Raw genomic sequence first — 12,891 nt, forward strand, 5'->3', positions numbered from 1 at the left:
GTGTGTGTGTGTGTGTGTGTGTGTGTGTGTGTGTGTGTGTGTGATGTACTTCAGGAAGGCACAGTCAGCCACGGCATGGCAGTGGAGTAGAATGGAGCATCTTTCTTCTGGTGACCCACAAAAAGTATAGACTATGTTCCCTCAGCTAGAATGTCTTTATTATGATTTCACCGTGAGAAGAAGAAATTGAGGACCAAAGTAGGCAAAGACTAATCAAAACCCATCATTTCTCCCTAAGTTTCTACTCCTCAAAGTGTCAGGCAGGACTGACTCTCTTGCAGCTCTCTGCCTCGTAGTGTGGTTCTCAACGGTCTGAAGCACACTAGTCCCCAGAATCGGTAGGGCTTTCGCAACAATGAAGTAGACACTAGGAGGGGGCTACCTGATGGGTAACTGATATACAAGAACTGGGCTGGTTTTTTGTTTTCTTTTAAAAAAGGTGTTCAGATCACATTTAACACTAGGAACAATAACATTCTGGTAGTTCAAAAAAAAAAAAGAGGGTGGGGTATGAATGGGAAGAGCCATTAATTATAGTGGCAAAGAGAGAGATAATAGAGACCCAATCTAGAAACCTTACAATGGAATGCAGAGATGGGGAACACATTTTAAGAAATATGAAGTCAAAAGGCTCAACCAGACAAGCGGGACTGAGAAGGGTAAAGAATAATCCTGGCTGTCTGGCCTTGTCACCTGTGCTGGCCAGTTTTATGCCAACTTGACACAAGCTAGTGTCATCTGGGAGGAGGGAACTTCAACTGAGAAAAAACGCCTCTGTAAGATTGGACTGCAGACAAGCCTATAGGGTATTTTTATACTTAATGACTGATGGGGGAGGACCCAGTCCAATATAGGTGTGGCCACCCCGCCCAGTGGTCAGGGTTGTGTAAGAGAGCAGGTTGGCTGGGTAGTGGTGGCACATGCCTTTAATCCCAGCACTCAGGAAGCAGAGGCAGGTGGATCTCTGTGAGTTGGAGGCCAGCCTGGTCTACAGAGCTAGTTCCAGGACAGGCAGGGCAACACAGAGAAACCTGTCCTGACTTCCTTCAGTGATGGACTATGATGTGAAAGTATGAGTCAAATAAACCCTTTCCTCCCCAACTTGCTTCTGATCACGGTGTTTCATCACAGCAATAGTAACCCTAACTAGGACAGCCCCTAAGAAAGGAAAGTCGGAAATCAGAGCAATTAGGACCAGGTGTTCTACACAGAGACAGTCCTGCCTAAGTTCTGTCTTCGCTAATAGTTTTGTGGCCACAGGAAAACAACTTGACCATATGTGCTTTGGTTTCTCCCCATGTAGAAAAATGGCAAAAACAACAGAATCCATCTCTGGACTTCCGGAAGAATTACCCAGAAGCTCCCAAACACTGGCTGTAACGTGGGAAATGACAAGAAAGTGTTAGAACATTTGGATGACAGATGGTGATGCCCTTGTTGAGATCGGGAAACTAAAAGGAGCACAGATTCAGGGGAGAACAAATGGCTTCAGCTTTGGATGTGCACTAAGACCAGAACACCTAGTAGGCAGCTAACTATGGGGTCAGCGAGGCAGGGTTGTGGGAATGGGACAAACCTTGATAAAGACTAGTGCTAAGGTAGCATCTGAGGGAGGACCTGGCAGACACAAAGAAATGGGCACTGTGGAAGAACGTGTCGGTTCCTGTAGGTGAAATGTGGAGAGAAAAGACAAGACCTGGGAGTTGGGAGTGTAGTTCAGTGGTGGATACCTTCTTAGCTTGTACGGATTCCAACCACAGTGCAGGAAAAAAAAAATACAGAAAAGAAAACAGCTTGGAAAACCCCTCTAGTCATGGGATGGACAGAGGGAAAGGACCGACATGTAAACATGTAAAAAGTCAAGAGAAAGACATGCAAACATCAGTCTTTTAAAACTAAAGGACTAACAGGTGAATAATCCTGAGATGAAGAAAGCATCACTCCTAGGGAACTGTTGTGGAGACTCCACCACGAGCTGGGGCAGTGAGGAGTGGCATTCATTCCCTGGACCACTGTTTCAACTGACTATTTGCATGCACTACCTACAACAACTGCTTAGGAAACCTCTAAGTCTACAAGAGTTAAAAAGTTGTTTTTGTAGTGAACTGCCTTACCACAGAGGATAAGTTTCAGAGAAAAACAGAGTAAGCTGGGTAGACAGATATGGAGAAAAAAAAAATTAGACTTTTCAAGGGAAGAAATCAGAACGCATTTGGCTTTTGTGAAAAATAATCCAAACTGCAGTTTGCAAATAAAGTTCTGGCCTCCAGGTTTCAGTTACCAAGCCCAAAGAAGCCATTTAAATGACACAGGCTGTAGAGCTGGAGGAGAAGGGTAGATAACTATCTCCTCTAGACCACAGCTATGAGAACTATTTTGGAGAGCTGACTGAACTGCAGATAACTGGGTCATCTGAAACCAACCAAACCGCTGGCAGAGCATGAGGTCAGAGGTTATTGATCCTTGCGGCTGTGTGAGAGGAAGTTCTGGTTTTTGTTTTGCTTGCTGGTTTTGGTGTTTTGCTTTTGGAGGTGATTTGGTTAAGTTTGCAAATGAGCTCAGAAAGGTTAAGAACACCTAATCTACCTGCTCAGGGGACCAAGTGTGAGACTTCAACAACAGCACATAAACATCAACTGTGTCCAGAGTAGTTGGCAGGCTCCAGCTGACCCTGGAATTAACAGGACAGCTTGTTACACACAAACTTCTGGCTTCTGCCCTAGGGGTTTCTGATTTAACCCGAATGTGCATTTTTAACAAGTTCCCAGGTAGGATGGCAGGGCTCCCCTGAAGCCCACATGGAGAGAACTCCTGTTGTGGAGCTGCTAGAGATGTTACAGTCATTTTCTGAGTGTGACCTGAGCACTTAAAAACGATGAAGGATTTCAAAAACTATGCCGAAAATAAAACAAGAACCCAGAATGGTGGCTCACACCTGGACTCCCAGTACTTGGGAGGCTTAAGCAAGAGAACTTCCATGAGTTCAAGGCTACCCTGAGGTAATGAGTAAAATCCTGTCTCAAAACAAACAAAACCCAGAAAAGTAAACAGGACATGCGATCAAACAGAAATATCCTCAGCCATTCAAGTCTATTAGAAGAGGCGGAAAATGCTAGAAACAAACCGAACTACAAGGAATGAAATTATGAAAGTCATGAACTATGTGAAGAGACAACGTGGGTAAACAAACAATAAAGCGACAAAGAAAGTGGATGTAGATTCAAACCCATGAGATTATGAGAAGGCATATACAAATAAAAATTTTAAAACCTCAGACTTTTGAGTATTTATGTGGCTATCTGACTACCCAACCATAACTCATTCAGGCAGACCCTTTGGTGCTATTAGAAAACCTAGTCCCAAACAACTCCCGAGGGCAGATTTTTATTCAAAACCATCTTTTAAAATAGCCTCCCACTGGTTCCACACAGAGCCTGAGAAGCCACAGAGGAATTTTCATCACCACGCCACTCTGCGTGACTCACGTTCCCAGCATTCCATTACAAAGGCTGCTTTCTAAGGCGGCTATAACTGCCGCTGTCTTATGTAGCCAGCTCTTAACCCCGAAATAGTATATTCACGTACATAATTCTCTCTCAACAGCTCGGAGTAGCTGTAATTGCCTCTGTCTGCTTGCTGTTTGTCTTACTGTTCTGGGAACATCCAAAATTCATAGCAGATGGGTTCTGCGGACAGCACATCCTCAGGACGGTCACGTGCGCTCTATGCCGTTCGCCTCGGGAGCCTGAGAGTCCACTTTCAAATCCATTACCACTTGCGGCTCCTGCCGCGCTCCTTCAGTACAGTATCCGCTATGTTTTCTTCCCGAGACAGTGAGACATCTGAGCGGGGGAGCCCTTCATTACTCAAGTCCCTCCCGCTCCTACACACAGCCATTCCCTCTGATTTCTGGGCATCCCCACTCAGATTTTAGCCGTATATACGGATATTTGGTGTAATAATTGCTCTCATATTCTCTTTGCTCTTCCCAAGGTCCTCCTGCCCTTGACAAACAAACAAACAAACAAAAAACACTTCATTTCTAAAAGTACAATATTTAGGGTGTGACTGTTAAAAAAACAAAATCACTGTTAAGAATCATTCTCTCAACAAACTCTGCCTACTGAAGCTAAGAGGCAAGAACGGCCAAACAACTTCTAGACAGGTGAACAGTTAGAGGTGGCTACAGATCTTTGGCAGGATTCCTTAGTGGCCATTCTTTACCGTCATCATACTAACTCCACTTAGGCCCTGGGAACTAGTGCTTCCTAAAACACCAGAGGATAACGGAACGGAGAATTACAGGAGTGTAATGAAAAAAGCTTCCTATCAAAGCAGCTGCTTCATTTCATGTTAATATTTCCTTTCATTTGGAGGATTGGAAGCATTCACAAGATCTCAGGGCAACAGAAAGAAAGCATTCTGTCTTTCCAAAGCATAAGCACAGCACAACCTTCAGCATGATGCCTACAGAGAAAGGCTGCACTGGATGCCCAGCGTGGTGCAGCATGACTCCAGGGCCTCCGCAGACACCCTGTTAGTCTTTGCCCTAGATCTCCTGGGACATTTGAAAGCAGATGTTAATACAACTTAGTGTGGGGCATCGAGATGAGGAAAACTACACTTACCCATTTACATCCAAGGAAAAGCATATCCCTTTCAAATGTAGCTATAAAATCCAAGTGTTTTATTCAATTATAATCTTCAATTTGATCTTATAAGCTATTATAAGATCTTATATCAATTCTTTGTCAAAATAGTATAATAAATTACTGCATTCAAAAAAAAAAAAAAATCAAGTAACAGCCGGGCGGTGGTGGCGCACACTTTAATCCAGCACTCGGAGCAGAGGCAGGCGGATCTCTGTGAGTTCAGGCCAGCCTGGTCTACAAGTGAGTTCAGGAAAAGCACAAAGCTACACAGAGAAACCCTGTCTCGAAAAAAAAAAAAAAAAAAAAAAAAAAAAAAAAATCAAGTAAATAACTATAAAACAGATGTGTGTGGGTATATGTATGTATGTATGTATGTATGTGTGTGTGTGTGTATACATATGCACACACACACACATATACAAATATTGAGCAGAAGTTTGGTTTTATTCTTCAAGAGGTATCAATCTTTGGTGACACTCATAAAATGCAGATTCCCAGACCTGCCCCACCATCTCACACTGACATGACAGGAAGCTAGTAATCTGAATTGTGAGTGTGTGAAGGATTGAACCAGGGCCTCAGTCATGCTAAGCATGTTCTCCACCGCACCCCAGCCCTGTAATTTGAAACTTTTAATGTGTATCTTAACAAGCACTCTAATAACACTTTGAGAAACATTCCAAAACATCTGCAGGGAGTCATTTATAAGAGGCAAATTAAAAAGCCTGAGAGGTATGTAGTGTAAGAGAGTTTAGATATCACTTTATTTAACTTGATTAATACAGGAACATTTCTAGAATCATGACAGATTGATTGATCTTAATAAGAAGGAACAACAATATTTATAAGCCAAATAAATACTGTTTCTCTATAAACTACAAAGTCTAATCACTTATTTTTACAATGCTATCATTGTTTAAATACCCACTTCCTTCCTAGGATTCAACTACACACAGAGACAACAAAAGAGAAAACTAGTTGCCTCATAATACTTCTTTTTGATTTTGGCCAAAATCACGGTGTTTCTACTTACCATCCTACCCTCAGGCATTTACCTTGTTTTTCAAATACAATATCACAGTGCTGACAGACACTCCTACAGAAAACAGGATGCTTAAACCAATGCCATGGGAGTCCGGGATGCAATTCCCAAAGGAATGTTTTATAAATGCTTTGAGTAGAAAAGTGAGCATAAATTCTCCAAAACTGCTTTGAACAAGGCAATGTTCACCTAGGTATGCAGATGTTTAAGTAGGCTTGGTTTTAAAACTGGTTTATTAAACATTATTGGATACATACCAATAGTAATACATAAATATCCTAGTTTGCTGTCTGTTGCTATGATAAAAACTATGACCAAAGAGCCACTTGGGGAGGAAAGGTTTTACCTCATCTTATAGCTTATAATCCATCAACTGAGGGAAGGAACCGAGAGGCAGAAACCACAGAAAAGCAATGCTTACTGCTCTGCCCCATGGCTTGCTTGTTTTATATAATGGAGGACTACCTATGAGGGATGGGACCACCTACAGTGGGCTGGGCCCTTTCACATCAATCATTAATCAAGAAAATGCCCCTCCCCAGCCCCGCCAGTCTGGTTTTATTAAAGCAATTTCTCAACTGAGGATCCCTCTTCCCAGGTGACTCCCGACTGACACAAACTAACAGTAAGAAGGACGTTACCTGTGAATGCCTTTCTTCTCCACACACTCTCAGGTTGTATTCGTTCACTTCACCTTGCAGAGTAATGCGAAGGACGTCTCTAACATTTGGCTCTGTCAGGAAACCCCCAGAGACTCAAAATCTATAGAAAAGAATGAATAATGCCTCAGTAATACTAATAAATTACAAATTCCAATCTACATTTCTCCCATTTGTGTACTGGGTGAATTACCCTCAGATCACCTCTGTCTTTATCATAAAAAGTATGGGGAGGTCTCAGAGGCATCGTCGTTCTTGGTAGCCCACCTGAACTAGATGGTAAGACCCTATTACTGAAGACACTGGGCACGTCGATTGTGGGGCATAGGAAAACTAAGCTGGAACTGAGTGGCAGGCTTCCTCCCTGCTGGCTATCTTTCATAATGCCAGAAGATGCTATGCAGATGGACCACTGAGGTAAAAAGTCATCAATAGCCCTACCCAGGGGTGGATCCTATGTGCTACAATACTGACCTGCCAATAAGATGTGCCCACTAGTACAATAGTGGTGTGATGGTTCTGAGGTTAACCAACTGCTTTCTGATTGGCTTAGAGACCCACTCTGTAGCAGGAATATCATGCCTGGTACTGTAGACCCAGTTAAAAGCCCACGGCTAGGGAGCTAATAGGCTTAGTAGGCGAACATACTATTGTTGTTTTACTAAATGGACATGTTGTCAAATGGTCTTCAAATATTTATGTTAATACCTGCCTTTCTGACTTTCCTTGTTGCTATGATGAAATACCCTGACAAACGCAACCTCAAGGAGAAAGGGTCTGTTTTGGCTCAGAGTTCCAGGACACAGTCCATCATGGCGAGGAAGTCACAGCGAAGTTTCAAGGGGCCAACGGGTCACACTGCACGCATAGTCGAGAAGCAGAAAGCAATGACTGCGTGTGCTCAGCTCACTCTCTTCACAGAGTCTAGAATCCCCAGCCCAAGGAATGATGCTACCCACAGTGGGTGAGTCTTCCACTTCAATTAGCCCAGTCAAAATAATCCCCACAGGCAAGCCCAGAGGCATCTCTCTCAGGTGGTTCTAGGCCAAGCTGATAATAAGATTAACCATTACAACAGCTGAGAATGAGTATTGAGTGCTTCACGCTAAATGAGACATCTCTGTCACCCCCATCTGAGGCTCACAAACATCTTGGAAGAGGATGCAAAGAGACTGTAAGAGCCTGAGGATGTAGAGACGTGCTATGAAATGCTATCTCCCAGGCATGACATGACCACTCTCATGGAAGCAACCCTAATTAAAAAAAATGTCCCCTAGTACCTATGGATAGAAGAAAAATTCAAAGCTTATTTGTTGCCCTCCCCTGGCCAAAGTCTACTTTGTTCTTAGACATATGTTTCCTATCATCGGGCCTAACAAAAAGATGAGTTTTACAATACAGACACGTGACCATCCCTACTGCACAACAGAATGAGCTGGAGGTACACAGATAGAAATAAGACTATCTAAAACAACTACACCCAAAGGCTTGGAGGTATGGAAGGCAAAAGCTAATATAAAGACGAGGCAAAATCACAAACCGTTATTCAACATCACAATGGATGAAAAGCTGGAGAAAATATGCAAGGAAAAATTCTTTAAGAAAACAAAGTACTGAAATTTTAATAATGGAAAACATTTAAATGCCCAGTGACAAACAGTCAACAAAATCTGTTAGTACAATAATTTAGTTCACATAATTCTGTCCGCTATTATTAAGTCTTTTGAGTTTATAATAAGGTGAGTAAATGGCATTCATATGATAGAGAAAAAAGAAGTGTCAGTCCTGATGGGACACACCTTTAATTCCAGCACTAGTGAGGCTGAGGCAGGAATGGAAAGTCAGCCTGGGCTACACACAATGGATGGGAGAAAAGGAAGGAAGGAAGGAAGGAAGGAAGGAAGGAAGGAAGGAAGGAAGGAAGGAAGGAAGGAAGGAAGGAAGGAAGGAAGGAAGGAAGGAAGGAAAAAAGGAAAACAAAGCAAGCAGGCAGGCAGCTCAAGATGGGTATTGGGCTATAATTACATATGACCACAGCTACTCATGAACAAGGCAGTGGGAGGAAGTAAGTCTTTCTTAGTATTAGGTGTAATACTTCCCATCTCTAGACAGGTTAAGCTAAGAAGTCAAGTCAGAGAAAAAATGCATCCTTTCCATAGTTCTGTATACTAAGGATTTTCCAAGACCCAGATGGAAAACCACTCAATAATACCATAATTTTTCTGCAATAATACAATGTAAAAGACAACTTTCTAGAATTTACTCGAAAAGATTGTGGTTTTGACCTATACACAGATAGCTTCAAAGTCTAAAATGTAGTATCTTTAGTTATAACAAAAGGAAAGGGTATTAACATGACTTTAATCTTCAAAACTGGACACACTCTGGTAAAGACAAGCAATACTCCTGTGTGAAGACTGGAGTGAAAAGATGTTTCACATGCAAAGAAAACAATCCTAGCCCACCTTCTTCACTTTAATCAATCAATCGCTTACTAAGTATCCTCATAATCCAATCTCGGGCCATTTAACGATAAGAAGTTTTGCTAGTATCAGGTAACTCCCTCCATAATCCCACACAAACAATTTTATCATCATGTACTGGAGAGATACAGGCTCTTTGGCTGCCTCTTAAAAATTACAGATTGCTTCCAGATGCTTTTCAGGTGATTTCATGTCTTTCCTCAGCCTGCAACTCATGAATTATGAAAGGGCATCCCTAATTCATGAGATGAGTTCTCCCTCTCAGTGTCCATTATCATATATCCACCCCCCACACTCTGGGTCTTTAGGTACTCACACACGCGCGTGCTTTTACGCACATAATAAGGCATCACCATGTATCAGCAAGGACTCTACTGCAAACCTGCTTATATTTTACCATCATGACTCTGCCAGCAGCAGGGCTTCCCGACTTCAAAGGCAGCTGGTCTTTTGACAGTAATGTACAGAATGATATCAGAGGCAAGGTTAAATGGAACTTGAGAAAATTGAAAGGAGATTCTTAAATTTCACTGCGTCTTGATAATTCTCTCGCTTGTCATCTCATTTAAAAACAAAATATGTCTCCTGCTTAAAAGGGAGAAAGAGGGCAGTTAACAGTTCAGTCACACTCCCATCTCTCCCCGGGCAAGCACTTTCCTTCTAACAAAGCATCCTACCTCCACATAACAAAGTCAAATTCAGACTCGCAGCGTCCCTTCTAATAGCTATGTCACACCCCTAATTTCAACACGGGAACAAAATTTAAAGCTCATTTCCAGATGGCGTAAATTCCATGAATTGAGACCTCAGCTGTGCCGTTTAGGACTCTGCTGATAGGCAGGGATTCACAAAGAGACAGGAAAATCATCAAGTGAACACCAGAGCTGGCTAACCCACATCATGCATTTCCCCTGCGTAAGAGGAACAAGTGGACAGGTATTTACTCAGGAGATATAGGTTCATCTGTAGCACTGTCTCAATAGACCTGAGACATAAACATGTGCTTTCCTGCCAGAACCCAGCTCTGGATGAGGGCAGGGTCTGAAGATGGGTGGAGGCAAGACTGGCAACAGAGGAATCAGACATGGGACACTTCTTAGTTTCATTTTAGGAGAGATGGACAGAGAAGAAGCATGCGGGAGTCATCCCCGGTGGGACGGGTCCCAACAGAGAATAAATATAAGGAGTTGGTGGGGGAAGGAAGTGAGCCAAGCCATGGTGGTCAGGAGAATCTTGCAGCCCGACTAGCCGCCAGAATGCTACTTTATTTATACAAAATTTAGCAAGAAAGGATACATTCATGATGTTCTAAAACATAAATTATATCATTTTTGTTTTTGGACATGTGTTTTACTTCCTTTTGCTCATCTTTTAGTCATCATTAATAAACTACAACAGAACAGAGTTATCATTTCCAATCATTTTCCCTCAAATTTTGACATCATTAATAAACAGAGCTATCATTTTTACTCATTAACCCCATAACCCAATTTTTAAGAATCTAGAGGCATATGACAGCCTGTTCTCAGGCTGGTAGCTTTGGTTGCTTCAAGGATGCTAGACCAAAACAAAAATCTTCAAGCCACCCCGGGCATTTTGCCATGTCCCAAGCAGTGTATTATTAACTCTTAGTGGTCAGAGTGCCCAAGAAAAATCCTCAGGCCAAAGCTGCTGCAGTTATTATTCAAATTCTGGCATAGCACAATGTTTATATCTTTATAGAATTTGTTTATATGTCTAATTGTAGTGGGTAGCCATTCCTACCTTGATCTGGAAGTTCTAACCCCCATTGAGGCTTCAGTAACTGTCATGCCTACAAGGCGGGGCCAAGAGAGGACCCTGAAGACCCGAGATCCAGATGCGCTGTGCTCTCTTGGTTCTTGGACCCTGGACACTGGAGGCAGACCGAGCCGAGTTCTCCAGAGAACACCGCCGGACTGTGCTATGTCTTTCCCAGACCCTGCAACCTACCTATCCCTTCATTTGTAAGTTATGACACTAAATAAACCTCCCTTTTAACTACGTGGAGTGGCCTCAATAATTACGCCAATATCTAATCCTGGCATTTTGTTGTTCCTTGGTCATATGACATCACAGTGGCTCTGCATGTGCTAACTTTCTAAGGAAGGGAGGTCCTGACACCTCATACTTTTATCATCTTTCCTCTCCATACTTTGCTCATCAATATGTCTCTGTGAAGGGCAGAGTTGTGTGCCACAAAATTGTCTGAGTGTACAGTGGAACGAGGTTTATACTCTGAACTGTGGCCAACCCCTCTAGCCCACTGAATCTTGTTGTCCCTTTTAAGTTTACTTTGTTTTGATTATCTTATTCCTGAGTAAGTACAGGGACAGATGATTCAAGAATGTCTCATAGGCTCAAGAAGAGACCTCTGGCTTCTATATGTGTGTCATAACCTCCAATGTGTAAGGAAGAACTTCAAGTAGATAAGGATATATCCCTAAAAGTGGAAGAAAGAGTATGTTCAGGACTTTCCTAGGGAATCTTAAAAGCAGCATTCATGGTAGAAGTCATAAATGATTCATAACAAATTTTCCATCAATCCAACATCCTCAAATTGTACAGATATTAAAAGTTTCCCAAGTATGTAACAGGTGGAGATGAAAACCAAAGGTGACATGGCAGCCATCATGTGGCTCAGCTTTGCTGGATCTTTGTCAAGCAGCTGTGCTGGCTTTATGACTTCTGCCATTCCATTCAGATATGGCTGTGCCACTTTCCCAAAGAGTGATTCAGAAACCAACCAATACAGAGAAAACTGTCAAAAAATTCAACAAGTTCTCATTATCTGAAGCTGACGATGAACTAATTATTGAGTAATTTCTTCCTCCAGAATGTCTGCACTGAGGCAGGCGATAGGTAATATTCACATGTGGAAACCTACGTAAACACACAATCTTCACTGACTCCATTCAACATCCTAGTAATGCCCTTAAATAGATGAGTCCGTAGTGGTCTCCAAAATCCAGTCCCTGAATTTACATTTGATAAGGCTGGGCGGCTATGGGGCTTGTTCAAACACTCAAATGTAAGTGGATGGGTAATGCCGAAGGGAGGTTAGGACCTTTGACCTCCCGTACTGATACTACCTCCTAAGCAAGGCCGGGATTGGTTTCCTTTCACTCCTCCCACAGCCAGCAACCCTTGTTAATGCTTTCAGAAAAGCTTGAGTGAATGGAGCTTCAGTCTCCATTCAATCAGTCCCTGAAACATCCTATTAATAATACAGAATTCTCTTTTGCAACCAAAGAATCTTAATATAATTTGACCTAGCCTTGTTCCCAGCATGCACACTGGGCAGCTCACAACCACCTGTAGCTCTAGATCCATAAGATATCCTGTTAGTGCAAACAGTATGACTCTGAGGAAGTCTTGCTTACACAATCAACTAGTAAGTTGAAGGATAGTCCATGTGAGAAAAAGGAAAGACCACAGCATCTTAAAAATGAATCAAGAGCACTGATTTGTAGGTTACTTATAAAATGTTGTCTCTACAGAGTAGATAGAGCTCTGTGCACCATTTATTCATTTTAAATAGTTTATATTCCATCGATGATTTATTACAATAAAAAGCATTGTCCTAGTTTGCTTCCTATTCATGTGCGGAAAAAAGTCTGGCCAAAGCAACTTGGGAAGGAAAAAGTTTGTTTGACTTACATGTCCCCATCACAGTCTATCAGTGAAGGAAGCCGGGACTCAGGTAAGGCAGGAACTAACTGCAGCAGACACTACAGAGAAACACTACTGCTCATTCAGCTTGCTTTTCTTGAACACCCATGACCACCTTGCCCAGGAGTGGCACCACCTACAGTGGGCCGGCCCTCTCACATCAGTCATTAACCAAGAAAATGCCCCAACAGTTTTATATACTATCCAGTCTGATAGGAGCATTTTCTCAGTTGGGGCTCCCTCTTCCTAGATGACCCCAGTTTGTGTCAAATTTAAAAAAAAAAAAAAAAAAAAAAAAAAAAAACCTAACCACTACAAGCATACCGATTTATTAAAAAAATAAAATAAAATCAAACAAGGCAAAA

General features: G+C 42.2%; 1 protein-coding gene across 4 annotated transcripts in view; it reads right to left on the minus strand.

Moving 5' to 3' along the window:
- Fam160a1 (family with sequence similarity 160 member A1) overlaps positions 1-12,891 on the minus strand; it is a 271,043-nt gene that overhangs the window by 159,313 nt on the left and 98,839 nt on the right. For all 4 annotated transcript variants that reach the window (XM_037206702.1, XM_037206701.1, XM_037206703.1 and 1 more), the window contains one exon: positions 6,336-6,456. The gene's annotated coding sequence lies outside the window, so the exon portion shown is untranslated. The remainder of the gene's footprint in view (positions 1-6,335; positions 6,457-12,891) is intronic.

Source organism: Peromyscus leucopus, chromosome 6, assembly GCF_004664715.2.
Source record: "Peromyscus leucopus breed LL Stock chromosome 6, UCI_PerLeu_2.1, whole genome shotgun sequence".
Lineage (NCBI taxonomy): Eukaryota > Metazoa > Chordata > Mammalia > Rodentia > Cricetidae > Peromyscus > Peromyscus leucopus.